The 16,506-nt window shown below is 37.6% G+C and overlaps 1 protein-coding gene across 8 annotated transcripts in view; it reads right to left on the bottom strand.

Moving 5' to 3' along the window:
• Window positions 1–16,506, bottom strand: part of OtopLa (Otopetrin-like a) — a 62,501-nt gene that overhangs the window by 21,784 nt on the left and 24,211 nt on the right. For 2 of the 8 annotated variants that reach the window (XM_069499251.1, XM_069499253.1), the window contains exon 1: window positions 15,214–15,421. The exons of 2 other annotated variants lie outside the window; for them this stretch is intronic. The gene's annotated coding sequence lies outside the window, so the exon portion shown is untranslated. Of the gene's footprint in view, window positions 1–15,213; window positions 15,422–16,506 lie in introns of those variants that run through there. 4 more of the 8 variants (XM_069499252.1, XM_069499248.1, XM_069499254.1 and 1 more) reach the window with 3 other exon arrangements.

The following is a 16,506-nucleotide window of genomic DNA, read 5'->3' on the forward strand; positions in this document are numbered from 1 at the left end:
CTGGTTAGGCTTGAAATATCCATACTCCGCTCTTGACCATGGACATAGACGCATTCTCACTGTGACGGCCAGTTAGACCGGCGGGCCGATTGCGAATCGACTGCATCTATCATTTAATGACAGCATCAATGTCAAAATATGGTTTTCCTATTACGGTTCGGTGAGACAGTCCACAAAGGATAGATGTGGACAAAAAAATGTTTTGACAGTTCATTTACACTATCGATAAAATTTATTGTATGAAAAATGCTATTGCGGACGCGTTTTGAAGTTTGATGTCATATAAGAACCTCGACAAATGTTACGTCAAATGAGGTTTTCATTGAAACAACTCGAGAGGTGTTTTTTATCAGTGACATAAGCTATCCGCAAATCGTTTTACTACTCATATTAATTAAAATAAAGTTATGAAAGGGATTAAAAAAGGCTATAGTAATTCTTCTGCTAGATAAAAAATCAATTATTAATTTTAGAAGCTAGTATAATAGTATAAAAGTATTTTTAGATTAATGTAAGTCTCATAAGTACTTTTAAAAGAATATGTGATGACTTTCATTAGTAGGTTTGATGCACAGAGTACATTAAATATAGAGGTATACTAACACTGAGAAACGAGAATCACAGAGTACTTTTTACACGCACCTATAACTTCTTGGAGAACAGTTATGTGCATTTTAACTAAATAATTAAATACCATTGCTTTAACGGTGATGGAAAACATTGTGTGGAAACCTGCATGCCTGAGAGTTCTCCAAAATGTTATCAAAGGTGTGTGAAGTGAAGTCTACCAATCCGCATTTGGCCAGCATGGTAGACTATGGCCAAAACTCTTCTCACACTCAAGAGAACCGTACTCTATAGTGAGCCAGCGACAAGCTGAACATAATAGTATACCTTTGACTCCTTTGAGAACAATATGGAGAACTCTCAGGCATGCAGATTTCCTCATGATGTTTCCTTCACCGCTAAATCAAGTTAAGTATAATTAATTGTTTAAAACGGACATAACTCTTAGAGATGCGTACCTAGAATTGAACCCCCAACCTTCAATTATTCAGAGGTGGACATCCTAACCACTAGGCTCTTCGGGGAACTTCTAAAATTATTCCCCAAAGTAATGTCCAAAAGTCAAATCATTTTCTGATTTAATTGATTTAGCTTTGGAAATTACTTTGGAATTTAAATTATTTAGGCAAATAAAACAACAGTTTGATGATTTTTTATGTATTCTTTTATTAAAGTAGATTAGATTCAGACATTTTAATTATATCACCATCTGCTTCTTATAATCTGGCACCGTTCATTATTTTATTTGTCTCTGCACGGGGTCCAAGAGCTCGAGTTCACAACATATCCCAATCCATATCTTTGTCAGGATGAAGAAATGAATGCAGCACTGTATCACCTTTGCCTGAAAAAAAATTATGATAACTGAGCAAGTGACCACTTACTGTGTTGCTTAATCTATACCACTAGGCACTACCAGCTTCTGTTTAGGTATGACGTTGTCTGCGAAGACTTTAGAATCAGTGTATATGGTATCTTTGTTACTAATTTAGCTAATCCAAATTGTTTCTTATCTCCAAATATTTGTGGTGCGAAGGAGTAAGAAACATCCAAACTTTCATATGAAGAGCAACGTTTTAGGCAGCTCTAGATACATAAGGAAACATACTCGAGAAAGCACTTGTAGTGTGGAGGTACTTACTATGAAGTCATAACCACCAGTAGCAATGGACTCAATAGGCTACTTGACAATTTTTTTAAGTTGGTCTTAAATGGTTAATATTTGTCCTATTATATCAAAAAAATTAACACTATATTTTTTTGCGCCCTAAAAACCGTAAAACTTTAATTTAAAAAAATATTTTTCTTAGACAGGTGAAAACACTGTCGGCCATGTTTGGCCGATAGATTATCTGTGCTCTGACGTCATGCATTTGTAAACAACAGTATAACCACAGGGTTATAATATTAATATTTAACCTGCGGACGACCCAACGGGATATAGGCCGCTATGTTTACTCGACTGCTATGGGAAGCTGTTAGAGAGAATCATACTGAACAGAATGGAAACTCTCTTACCAGACCATGGCGACTTAGCAGCGGCGCAGTATGGCTTTAGAAGCGGTAGGTCTACACTCGGTGCAATAGATAAAGTGATAACCATCGCTGAGGCGGCCAGGCAAGGTACTCGCCGTAAAAAGAAACTTTGCGCATTGGTAGCACTGGATGTTCGGAATGCCTTTAATTCGGCCCCATGGGAGTTAATACTGGAAGAAATCAACAAGAGAGGCTTTCCGAATTACATATACAACATTATAAATAGCTACTTACAGGATAGACAAATAATAGTGCGCGACAGTGAAGGTAAGAGTACGGACATACGAGTGACTAGCGGGGTACCACAAGGCTCTATCCTCGGACCAACGCTATGGAACATCCTCTACGATGACATACTGCGAACCGACTTCGGGGAGGATGTTCACTTGGTGGGTTTTGCCGATGACCTAGCGCTGGTGGTGGCTGCCCGCAAGGAGGACGATCTCATGACAAAGGCAAACAAGGCACTGGCAAATATAAGCGGATGGATGGCGCGAAAGCGGCTGCGTTTAGCTCCAGAAAAAACTGAAGCTATTATGCTGAGTGGACGCAGACAATTTAAGCCCATTACATTCTTGCTGGAAGGGGTCAGGATAAAACCTAAAGATAAATTAAAATACCTTGGCGTATGGTTTGATAAAAGCCTAACTTTCTGCAAGCATGCTGAGGAAGTATCGGAGAAGGCAGATCGGCTTACAATGGCACTGAGCCACTTAATGCCTAAACAAGGAGGCCCCAGGGCTAGCAAAAGGAGAGTATTAGCTTCAGTTTCCCACTCTGTAATGCTATATGCAGTCCCGGTATGGGGTAGAGTACTGAATTGCGCTAAATACAAACATATGCTGTGCAAGGTACAAAGGCAGATGGCTATACGAATCTGCGGTGCGTACAGAACTATATCGCTGGACGCGGTGTTGGTAATAGCTGGCCTGATACCTATCGAAAGATTGGCGAGGGAACGTACAAGAATGTACAACAGTGAAGACCAAAGGACACCAGAAGAAGAGCGAAACCGTACAATGGAAGAGTGGCAGACGGAGTGGGAAAAGGGAGGAAAAGGACAGTGGACGAGAAAACTTATCCCCAACGTAAAGCTCTGGATAGGAAGGAAACACGGAGAAGTGGATAAGTTTATAACTCAAGCACTTTGTGGCCATGGTGTGTTTAATACCTACCTCCATGCTATTGGGAAAGCGCCCAGTGACTCATGCTCGTATTGCGGTGCAGAAGACACGCCAGAGCACGCAATATTTCAGTGTGTGGAGTTCGAGCACAAAAGAAAAGAAGCCCAGGGAGAAGGCGAATCAATAACGCCTACAAATCTTGTCCCTCGTATGCTCTCAAGCGAATCACAGTGGAATGCATGCACTGAAATGTTGCGTGCTATTATTAAAAGAAGAATCTCGGATGAATGGGATAGGCAGAAAAAAGATAAAGCCTAAACTGTAAAGACAGCCATCTTTCAGATGCAATGCAAAGGTTTTACCTGAAAGATAGAGCGGAGGTGGGGAGGAGGTTTTTAGTCCGTAGGCCATTGTGTTGGAGTCGGGCATGCCGGAGGCATCCATGAGGATTTTCCTCCTCCCCGAACGGAAAAAAAAAAAAAAAAAAAAAAAAAAAAAAGGGCGCAAAAAAATATAGTGTTAATTTTTTTGATATAATAGGACAAATATTAACCATTTAAGACCAACTTAAAAAAATTGTCAAGTAGCCTATTTGTATAATAGGTAGGTACTTTATGAAACGCTGTTAAAACTCCTCTAACTTTTCGGAGTTTAATACCATTGTAACAACTAAATATCACTTGCTTAGCTGTGAAGGAAAAGGAAGATCGTGAGGAAACCCGCATGAGAGCTTTTACTTGTATTGAATGATAACGTTTGTTAACTTACGAGTTTTAACTTCCAAGCAGCCACATTCCGTCAATAAGGGTCCCAATACTTAGGCAAATCAGTGCCCAGGCATTTGCGTATAAGTTCAGTGAGAAAAACTAAGTCTCCGGAGTCCGAGGAGCAAGCAAAGTTGCAGAATTAATCACAAAAAACAAACGCGTAAACTAAGGAAAAACAACAAAAAATTGTACTTTGTGGTCTGGGGTTCTAAATAGTTACCACAGACTAACTACTTATTTGTAATAAGTAACGTAGCCAAATTTAGGAGACTGTTATGTCCATGTAAATTGCTAGATTACCAAGTGATTACCATAGATATTCGATTTAGTCGGGTTATAAATAGGTCCGTGCTACCAATACGTCATCAAAATGTCGATAATGACCAAATGCGATATAGTGCATTAGTCGTCCGCGATAGCAAATTTATCAACTGTAACGATCACGATTCTTAAGGATATTTCTATTGAGATGTCACATGTCAGTTTACGGCAATCGGCCTGCGGTTGAGATTTGATGATTTGAAAAGTAGAACAATAATAAAAACATAATATATTGTTTAGTCGATAATAAATTGTTGATTATAAAACCACAATAATGTAAATAAAGGGTCAGGGTGACATTACAAAATTATTGTTTAAATAACGATATCAAGAAGGGAACGATAAGGATCATAACATGAATATAAAATCTGGAAATGGATTCTTGGAGTTTTATTTAATCCCTTCGGAACTGTTTCTCAATACGACGATGTAGCTTATTACCTAGGTACCCCATGATGAAGTAAATACCTAAGCCGGTTCCTCATCATAGAAACCTTTACTCTCAAAACAGGAGGATGACTTCTGAAATATCAACAACTATAGAGTTGGATTCATTGTATTTAGTAAAAATGTTCACTAATTGAAATTAATTTATGTTTCCGTCAATATAGATGTAGGTAAGTAGATGAATACCTACCATGAATATATATACGGGTTATCTAATGCTAAGAGTAATGTGTTAATTTTTTATCCTACACAATATTATGAAACTAATTTAATGATGCAATTATTATTGTTATGCATGCGAATCTATTTACTATGAGCTAGTGCCAGCTTTTCAGTTTTATTATTAGCCCGTCCGCGTCCGTGATACCTACCGAAAAGTGATTTCGATTTGTCGCCGGAAGTGCACGTATCTCCGAAATTTCAGTCCAATCGGAACATTGGAACCAGTTATTAGATAAAGTACTATGTTGTTCTCTTTTCCAACTTGTACCTACTTACTATGAATAAAAATTATACTTTTACAAAACAACTGACGAGTTATAATTAACGGATGGTAAAAATTATTTCTGCGAAAGATTGATACTACACACTTGCTTTTTGCTACCACACTAGCTGTAGGACAACACAATCGATTCAGTATATCAGGTCAATGGGTCACTGGACTGCACAGTGACAGAAACTTATCACGACTTCACATGTTAGTACCAATGCCTGGGCCAATAATATGTGTTCATCAGTTGTTGGTTCAATCGTTCGACAAGTATTTAGAAGGGCCTAATGACGTATGAAGTTTAATTGTGGACAAAGGTTTTGGCGGTGTGTACGTAGTTGGAAGGAAAATGATCATTTGCGCTGATAGTTTCTAATTTACAGTCAAGGCAAATGAAATTTGATCTAGTGATGCCGAACACAAAGAACTCAATTGAGATGAAGATTAATCTTAGAGGCATTAAAAATACAAACATCCAATTCATCTAAACTAATCCGATACGGATCATCAACCAGAAACTGAAGTACTAACTAAACGAGAGGGAAGACGGTTACGAAAAATAACGACTCCATAAAAGGAAGCTCATTGAAAGTGAAGGCTTTGAACATTTTTCGTGCCAAAGTATCTCGAACGGAGACAAACCACTTAAGGACATCTTGACATTCTTTTTCAAGACCTAAGCTCTTAAGCAGGCTTCGATGCGTAAGCCCGCGGCAGTGTTGGCAATAGCAACAGGTGCTTGATTAACAATCGCGAGCAAACAGTATAGGCTACAAGGTTTTACTGATTAGATAGGTACTTCCGAAAATAGACTGCCGCTTTGTGGGTGGTTAATTGCTTAATCCTATTTACTTATTTCTTTTGACCTTCTTTTTGTCGGTTTTGGCACTTTTACTTTTTCTATGTCCATTATTTTTTACTAGCTTATGACGATTGCGAAAAGTCTTGGTTTTTCCTCTATATTTCCCTTGTATATATAGGTACTTAAGCGTAACTTAAGCGTAATTTTCTTGTCTATATAACAGAAGCAGATTATTTATTTATTTTCTACTACATGTGACCTACTATTCTCTTCATGTTGCAAAATGCTTTTCCTACTCCCAAGAAAATCTGCTCTCGGTCTTTTTAGTTAGCACTTAGCATAGTCTTAACTGACGCAGTCCAAACCTTTGGACCTAGAAATGACCTCGGAATGAAATTTTGCACAGAGGTTCACCTTATAATGAAGAAAAGGGATAAGACAGGATTCTTCGAAATTCTTCGAGGTAGGGAATAGGTAAAGAAGATTTACTGAGCGCAGTCACTAAGATAACTACTAAATAAGATCTATTTCTGCAAACCCGCTAAAATAATAAGCGTGGAATCTATCACGTGGAAATCGCTGTTTTTATTACTTGAAGGTAAGTAGTAAAAACAGCGATTTCCACGTGATGAACTCAACAACAGAGAACCATCTGACAGTTATTGATAGAGTTGAAATATTTTCGTACTTTTTATAGCTCATGTAGTAACCAATAAAAATATCAAGAGCTATAAAGAAATTGGGTCAGGTGTGAAGTAACGACCATTAATAGCGCATTGTAAACACGAACGCCCACATTTCAATATCTTGTTGATCGCCTGATGACTGAGTATCAACAGGTATTCCACTTTAAGTTCAATACACTTCAGCTATGCACTAGGAATTCCTTGATATAACTTATTTGCGAAGCGTGGAAATATATCGGAAATAACAGTGTTGCATTATGGTGATATAACTTGGTTATGAGGTCTACTACAATGTGCCTATATAAATATAGGCAATTAGCAGAAGTCCGTTTGGAGGTTATTAAATAAACACTACGGTAAGATAATACGAAGACAACTAAAGAAACCGTAGGTACCGTTGTTCCGTTTTAGTAACAGAGCCAGACCTGCCTTATTTTCTGAGTAACAAAATGTGTGGGATAGAGTACCTAGTGTTTAAAAATCAGCACTCCGACTTTCAGAAAAGTAAGTAATGTTTTGACGTTGTAGTTATTGATCAAAACATTCAAAACATATTCTGCGATTTGTAAACTGACAATCACCGAAACATTCAAGTTGGTAGATAAATAAAAACATCTGTCTAAAATAGCTTATTGACACTCTATTATAAATAACTGACATTTAACATCAAATACTGTTATTTATGTGAAACCTTTGATTATTATGGGACCCACTTTTCCGAACCTTAATACGTAAATAGCACAGCCCCAAAGATTCAAAGATAGGAAGCAGAATTAGGTTATTATAAATACGAATTCGTTATAAAATATTGTTATTTTCCGGTAAATTGTGAGGAAACTAATGAGTTCTATTCTATGTAAACGCGGGAAATATTAATTTTGTTTTTAATGCCATTTAACGTTGCCGTTAGCATATTAAATAGTATATATGCTCATCCAACGAATAGTTCTATGAATTTGAGCCGGCTATAGGTTGTTGTTTACAAAGAGGAGCCTCAATTCTCATTTCCAAGATTAGTTTTGGAAAGCAGAATTGAAGGCAAAGGGGCTCCAGGTCGCTAAAGACGCTAATGGTTAGACGATATAAGAGGGTGGACAGGGCGTAAGTTACCCAAAGATAAAAGAGGCGTTTTTAAATAGAGAAGCTTTTCGCATTATGGCCTCCAATCTTCGTTTCGAAGAAGGCACACGATGATGATGTTGAAATATATTGCGATTGTTAATTTTGTTTCTGGCAACTGTTTTGAATTACTATTCGATAACTGTACAACGATGTTTGCTTTAAACTTTCCTACCTATCAAATTTGTGAATGCATTGCATAACGGAATTGGGTGCATAAATTGTATACAATCACGATGCATGACAATGATTCATGGAGGATTCATGTTTGAAATGTCCGTAGCATTTGCGTTCTAATAAACTGATTACCGATGAGGTCAAGTTAAGTGCAGTAGCAGACTACTTATTAAATGTTCCATTGTTGAACAAAAGCCTTCTTTTGCATTTCATTCAGAAATCTACGAAAGTAGGTACTTTAAGATAATAATGTAAAAAATGAAACTGTCTAATTATGTATCACTCTCGTAACGTTGGGAGTAGGTGCCTACCTACTTCAATAACTTTAGATTTGACCACACATTTTTTGTTGTGATGAAATTAAACTGCACAACATGCCAACTTATTTACTGCATACCTACACATTACATACACCGTAATTCCTATGTAGGCTTTAGGATGTGGTTAAATGCGTCATACGAGAACAATAGGTATAGAATGATGTAAGAAAGTATCTAAGTAGGTAGGTCTAGGTACTTGTGAAATTCTTACTGAAACAAAAAAAACCGAGCAAGTGCGAATCAGATTCGCGCACCGAGGGTTCCGCACTACAGTCGTATTTTTTCGACATTTTACTCGATAAATCAAAAACTATTATGCATTAAAAAAGCTGTTTCAGATTGTACAGGTAAACTGTAAAGTCATTTCATATGATACCCCACTTGGTATAGTAATCTTACTTTGAAAGTTGAAAATACTAATTATTGTTCATGAACACATTTTTTTGTGTGTGTGATGTAACTACAAATTCACTGTTTTCGGATTTTTCCCCTTACTTGTGCTATAAGACCTACCTACCTGCCAAATTTCATAATTCTAGGTCTACGGGAAGTACCCTATAGGTTTCTTGACAAGCACGACGGACAGGCCGACAACAAAGTGATCCTATAAGGGTTCCTCTTTTCCTTTTGAGGTACGGAACCCTAAAAATAGAAGCCGATCGCTACATTGTTTTACAGGTAGTTTTTAACTTTTCATTCTTAAAAAAATTAAATTTTACCTAAGTATCTAGACTACTTCAAAAATCAAAACATTTTTCCCGACAATTAAATTTAAACTTGTAAAACTGCACTTAAAAGGAGATTTGAAAATCATTTCTGTCGGCAACAAATCTGCCTCTACTTTGACTTTGTTTGAGGCTGGCTTTTGAAACTGCCTGTTACGGAACCTCGGTGTTCATAATTTTTCGTCGCTTTCATTTCACGGTCGAGTTAGTCATATTTTAATTCCGTTTTACGTTAAAATGTTATATTTTTGCGCCGTTTCTACTTACGTAAGTAAAATGTTTTATTATCGTTAATTTGCGGAATTTTTAAATGTTTACCGATGTAGTTTACCCAAAAGTTTTACATTACAGTAAGAAACTAATAATATTATGATAAGTACCTATTGTTTTTCTCTTTTCTTCTTACATAAATTTCTCTTCTATAGATGGTTTAAAGTGAAAGCTATAACACCATGGAACACATTAGATTGTGCTTACGAACAATTTTCTCCGGGCCAAAGCCAAGCTTTGCTTATTAGAGCGTCGTAATATGTTTACGCCTCAATTTTCCGCTTGCTAATCCTCGGTTACGCTTGGAACATCAATCAGCAACAATAGGTTCCTATTATGTCATGGTAAAGTTGCTATTATTGTCTAAGTATGCTGATCGATGACTTAAATTGATGACCTAAGCAAACTAATCCATTTTCATACTAATACTATACTAATCCATAGTAATATCATACATGCGAAAATGTGTCTGTCTGTCTATCTGCTAGCTTTTCACGGACGGCTATAGGCTTCTTTTTATCCCGGAAAATTAAAGAGTTCCCACTGGATTTGAAAACCCTAAAACCACGCCACGAAACCGCGGACATCATCTAGTAAATAATAATATAACTCAATACACTCACTCTTTTGCTTACTAAAGATTTCAAAAGGTGTCGAGCATAGCTTACAGTAATGTAAGTAAGTATTTCTTTTGCTTGCAAGAAAATCATAGAGAAAAAACTTTAAAAGGTTTCGTAGCAGTTGACCTAAAATGCTGAGCTTCGTACATGATGCCTTTTCATGAAAATCCTCCAAGGCAAGAGTAAATAAACACATACTACTCGTGCGCAATAAGTTGAGACCTGGGGGGCGGTGACGCCACAGACGCGGGGTTGTACTGTAGACAAAAATCAGAGCGCGTCGTCGTTGCGTGACGTAAGCAAGTACGAGACTAAGATGTTAAAAAAATGACGTTGTCTACAGTACAACACGGGAGCTTAAGGGGAAGTTACAGGGCAAGCTGGCGGAGGGTTGCATTCCAGGCGAGTCTCAACTTATCGTGCACGAGTAGTAGTAAGGAAGATTGAAGCAGTTGTCCGGCCGCCGACGATCACCGAGAAACGAGTTGAGCTAAAGACACGTGTTGGCATGTAGTTGGGATACGAGTAGTTTTGTTACTGGGCTATGAGCGAGTTTGCGACAAGCTAGTGGAGCTAGTTCTTGCCGAAAGTGTGAACAGTCGGCGATCAACAGTAATACCTACGTTTCTTGAGCGAGAAAAAAGTCGATAGATAGATAGTTGCTTTCTCATCGGCGGTGGGACAAGTGCCTAAAAAAGAGCGTTATGAATCATTTACATCTTATCATCATCAATATCGTTCAAAAGGTAATAGGTACATAGTACCTACCTACAAGAAAAAACATGATCTAGGTATCTGCCTATAGTGAGCATTGAAACAAAAGATGCTTTTATATAGACTTTCAACAATAAGTGTAGGTGTATCAAAGCGACAGTTTCGAAATTTTCTTTTGTATAAACGCTAAAAAACGCCTTTTATGTGTTTTATGTGAAGTTTTTATTTTAGTAGGTATTTCCTAGAATAGCTGGACAATAGCTGTTTTATGTCACCACAAAATACAAAAAGCTATACTAATAAAAAAAAGCTGTGATAGCCTATAGTGGTTAGGACGTCCGCCTTCTAATCGAAGGTCGATCCCGGGCTCGAACCTCTAACTTTTCGGAGTTATGTACTTTTTAATTAATTAAATATTACTTACTTGCTTTAACGGTGAAGGAAAACATCGTAAGGAAACCTGCATGCCTGAGAGTTCTCCATAATGTTCTCAAAGTTGTGTGAAGTCTACCACTCCGCACATGGCTAGCGTGGTAGTCTATGGCCAAAACCCTTCTCACTCTAAGAGGAGACCCGTGCTCTGTAGTGAGCCGGTGATGGGTTGATCATGATGATGATACAAACAAACAAAAAATTACTTGTACCAACTTACTTAAAAATACTACGCATAGGTAGGTACCATATGATTTGAAGAAGGTTCTGTTACTATTACCCAATTGTTACTCCTTACCGATGTGGCCACGAGTTGCGACTTGGTAAATAGTAAAGTAGTAGTAGCTAATATTTTAATCCAATTGACACTAATTATGTAGGAATTCTTTATTAGTAACGTCCTTGTACTTACGTACTTACCAAATTAATTATACGTAACGATAAAAATTACGAAGGGCAAAAAATATTCAAATTTTGCAAACATTGCAATAAGGTCTTTGTTACATTACGATAATATAAACATATTGTGAGAACTGGGTTATTGTTATTATGAAAGAAACGAAATGTTCCCACCAAATAACGACACAACACTTATATATTTTATTGTTTAAAATCAATATATATATATATATATATATATATATATATATCATATATTATATACTTATAATAAAACTGTAACAGGTCAAATTCTGTACATTGAAGATATTTTGAAAAAAATTTTTTGAGGGCACTCTATAATCGATACTGAACCCAAAACTGTAATTTTTTTCATTTTTGTCTGTCTGTCTGTCTGTCTGTCTGTCTGTCTGTCTGTCTGTCTGTCTGTCTGTATCACGGCCGCGCATCACGCTGAAACTACTGAATGGATTCCAATGAAACTTGGTACGATTTGAGGTCATACTATGAGGAAGAATACAGGATACTTTTTATCCAGAAATTCAGCATGGTTCCCGTAGGAGAGGGGACGAAAGTTAAAATGTGTACTGAGTTGTAATTCATTAACGCGTAGTCCGATTTCATTCATTCTTTTTTTGTTAGAAAGGGGATATTTTAAAGATTGTTCCGTAAATATTTCAAGGTCATCGGTTTTTAACCGACTGTCAAAAAGGAGGTGGTTCTTTTTTCTACATCGATTTTTTCGAGGTTTCTGGACCGATTTGCAAATATTATATTTTTTAAATCAACGAAAAAAAGTTTACGTCGTGGTCACATAAAAAATTCTGGATTCAACTCCTTAATCCTGATACTGCAGGGTTACTGCTCGCCTGAGTTATCAAGATTCAGGAAGTGTTCATAGTGAATTCATATTGTAGGTAGCAACGACAACAATCCCGAAAAATCAAAGAGTTCCCGCGGGATTTTAAAAAACGTAAATCCACGCGGACGAAGTCGCAGGAATCAGCAAGTACAAAATAATTATGAAGTTTTCAAAAAATAACAAGTGGTTACATTAGGTTATTGTCACACAACAATACACAAACAAAATGTTAAAAATACAGTTTCATATTATTAACAAAGTTCATAAAAAGGTGTTTTATTATGATTAGGTCCTTCTTTTACCTACCTGCCTACTCAATTCAAAAATATTCCCATCCCAAAAATCGAAACTCAAACAAAATTTTTTAATCAAATTAAACAAATAGCAAAAAACAAGCCAGATATTATCAAAGGCAAATCTCTTACGAAAAAAGTTCGATTACGATAAATGATAGAAGAGACCTTCACCCGAAGAAAGAAGTTGAAACAATACTTAGGTACACAACAAATAATTACCTACCTACGTGAATAGTTACTAACTAGCTAGTTAATTGATTAAATAAGTAACTGTAGCTACGCACGAACAGAACAGAACTCAAAGCCACCTAAGCCTAAAACATAAATTGTTTTTGTAATTACATATTTCTTTGTGCCGTTTGTATTTTGAGATCATAGATAGCATCCTAGATCAGTGTGAAAAACTAGTATGCAACAGGGCGAGGAACGCCCGCACATCCGCACAGCCCCCGCGCTAACCCGGTGCGGGTGACGTGCGGGTGTGCGGGGCGCCCCCTCGTTCATATACCGACCTGTCGCGGACTATAGGTATGTACAGATCGCGCGGCGAGAGTTTGGCTTTGACCTTCGGGTGGAGGGGATTACTGCGCATGGGTACTGTCACGCACACAATACTTTTCCTTTTTTATGTACCAGGTTGGATATTTGAGTGGGTCAAAATTCATGTACAGTGGTAATAATGCTAGAAAATAATACGAAATAGATAAACTTCTTCATTTATTAAAACTATTGATAGTTATTTTACTTATATAAAATGTTTATTTCCTTTTAAAGTTTACAGAGACAGCGATGAAAATTCTAAATAATTGTTTTTTAATAAAATTATTTATTCCAAGATACATGTAAAATTGGTACATACAAACAAAAGAAAACTTAAAATAATTATTAAATACAAAAGTTAACATTAAAAAAAGTCTTAGCAGCAGTGCTATTCAGATTCTTATATAATAAACAATTAACGAAAATAGCAATTCACTTGTGAACGTGATTGTACAAACAGAGGCAGGGAACGACTGGAGCAGTGGAGCGCCAATCAGAGCACCGCGTGCGCCTACACACCCGCCCCGCACCCCACTAATTGCCCGTTGATACCCAATTTCTGATTTCTGCGCAATAACGGTCAAAGCCAAACTCTCGCCGCGCGTACTGTATAATGGTTGCCATGATAGCTTTTGACTTGCGGTGCTTTTGAAATGAGGTGCCTACAAAATGCTTAATTTGACACCTTGTCTAGCTTAGAAAACTATCTAATCATTTGTTTACCGAAGAACAAGATAGAAAAAGTCTAGGAGTTCGCGCAACATCTTAGAACTTCCGTCTTGCTGAAACCTGAAGAGACTAGATGGATGCTAATTACACGTCTAAGCAGTGAGCATGTCGAAATTTAACAAATGCATTTTAGAGTAAAACTGACTATGACGTACCTACTTATCGCATCGAACTTAATAGTAAATAAATGATATTATAGAGTCGGAATGTCAAAAGAAGCTGATGCATTATCTAAATAAACATCGATGACAATTATATTTTCTTAGCCCCGATACACGCGGTGATCTCATCAATTCATAGTTCGCATTCAACCATTACGCTTTTACTTTTTGGTAGATGACATATCCCTTGGTGTGGTGTGGTTTATTTACTCTGTTTTATATGCATTCTAAATACAGTTTCAGACTTGACATTTAGGTCGCGGCGTATCGCTTTTTATAAATTTGAATGATGATTTTATATTCCAAGTAGCCTGTAAATTATAGTGAACTAGCCCGCGACTTCGTACGCGTAGATTTAGTGTTTCAAAAATCCCGTGGGAACTCTTTGATTTTCCGGGATAAAAAGTAGCCTATGTCACTCTCCAGGTCTTTTGAGCATAAACATGCCAAAAACCACGTCAATCTGTTTCTCCGTTGCGACGTGATTATACACTTTCGCATTTATAATAAGGGTACTGATAGGTACCTACGAAATGTTTGGACGAAGTAACAAGAAGTGAAAACCGAGAAATCGATATAATTGAGTGGCCCAAATACGTTTAAATGTTAGTTTACAAGGACCACCGGAAGCTTTACGCAAAATGAGGTCATCCTGAGAAGCTGCGTACGGAATAACTAAACAATACCTACACGCAGAGCTTTTACTCATTATTCGATTAACTGTCGCATTCAAGACGATCTTTTATTAGAATATTGAGTTAGAAACTGACACACCTCTATAGGAAGAAAAAATAATTTGCTTATACTGAGGTACTTAATAACATTTGCAAAAGTTCAAGTGGTTCATATAAATATAAAATTATATACCTACATAATAGTTGTTGGTTATTTTTGAAAGATAGTATCAAATATCATAAACAATTATTGTAGTCGTATGTGATATCTGGTGTGGTATCACGAATTTTTACTTCAAAATTACTTTGACATTTGAGGCTCACGAGGAATTTGCGCGCTGGAAGTGGCAGTTATAATCCTCTCGGGATAGCAGAAAGGACTTTGCACATGTATGTATTGGGTCGATTTTGGACTGCACTATGTGGGTCACCAACCTTTTGACACTGAAATTCAGTCACGGCGGCTGTGTTATCTACGGTCGATTCGGAAAACGTGACGCCGCGTCGAGCGCGGCGTACGTCGAGCGCCAGGGCGCAGGCGTGGCTGGCTTGTTCGCCGCGCGGCCGATCGCGCTCGCGGGCCTAGACTGGCACGGTCGTACCGTTCGCGCGTTTTCCCTCCCGCGCTTTCCCACTGGCATGCGCACATCAAGCCTGTATTGTTCTGCAAATAGCGGTGAGGGCTGGGCCACTATTCAACCGTGCGCCTTTCAGCGCCAGCGATATACTGAACTGTTGCCGCACGACAGTAAAGATGTGCGCAACTTCGGTACAAAAAAGTAGTTTAGCCTCGTGTTGCACAATCGCAGGTATAACGCAGGATTCAGATACTTTACCTAATTTTGCGAGGATGAGGATTTGCTTAATAAATTAGGTAATAGTGGGTATTAGCGCAGGTACCTAATGAAAGAATTCCTGCCAAATGTCGATATCTAATCAATTGCTCGTTAAAATCATGTGATAATTGCTTAACATAATAAATAAGCGATTGAGTTAAGTACAATGATTCATAATATTATGGTATCGGATCAGTTGAAAAATTTTTGGTCGTAAATGAAAAAAATATTTTTGTTTAAGATGAAGGTGGTGTAGTCTAGTTGCGACAACGTTTATCAGTCTCGACTCTTGACCCCAGTTGGTATCTGGATGGGTAACCGAATAGCGGTGGCGAAGAGCGGAGGTACATGCTGCTCAAGTGGCGTTCAAATGGCAGCCTGTTGGCTGTGGGTCAAAGGAGTCCGGGTATATATATCTACCGGCACTAACGCCTGGAGGAGGTCCATTGAGGCAGAGTTAAAAGAGTGGGACTCTCGTAGATGTAGAGCCATGACAAGGCAAGTAGCCAAAGACGGAGATATGGAAAACAGCTGCTGCAGCCCTAAGTTCCACGGGGGAATAATAGGACTCCATCATCATTCTAGAAATATGTAAGTACAAGTTCATGCCCGCGACTTCGTCCGCGTGGAATTAGGTTTTTTAAAAATCCCGTGCGAACTCTTCGATTATCCGGGATAAAAAGTAGCCTATGTTACTTATTCTCCATGTCTTTATCTATACCCATGCAAAAATCACGTCAATCCGTTGCACCGTTGCGACGTGATTGAAGGACAAACCAACAAACAAACACTTTCAAATTTATAATAAGGGTACTGATTGACAATAAACTAGATAGGTATATAATACCTTGTATGAAAAGCATATTGCTCGTACATGACCTAATTCTCGCTA

This window comes from Maniola hyperantus, chromosome 6, assembly GCF_902806685.2.
Source record: "Maniola hyperantus chromosome 6, iAphHyp1.2, whole genome shotgun sequence".
In the NCBI taxonomy this organism is placed as follows: Eukaryota; Metazoa; Arthropoda; class Insecta; order Lepidoptera; family Nymphalidae; genus Maniola; species Maniola hyperantus.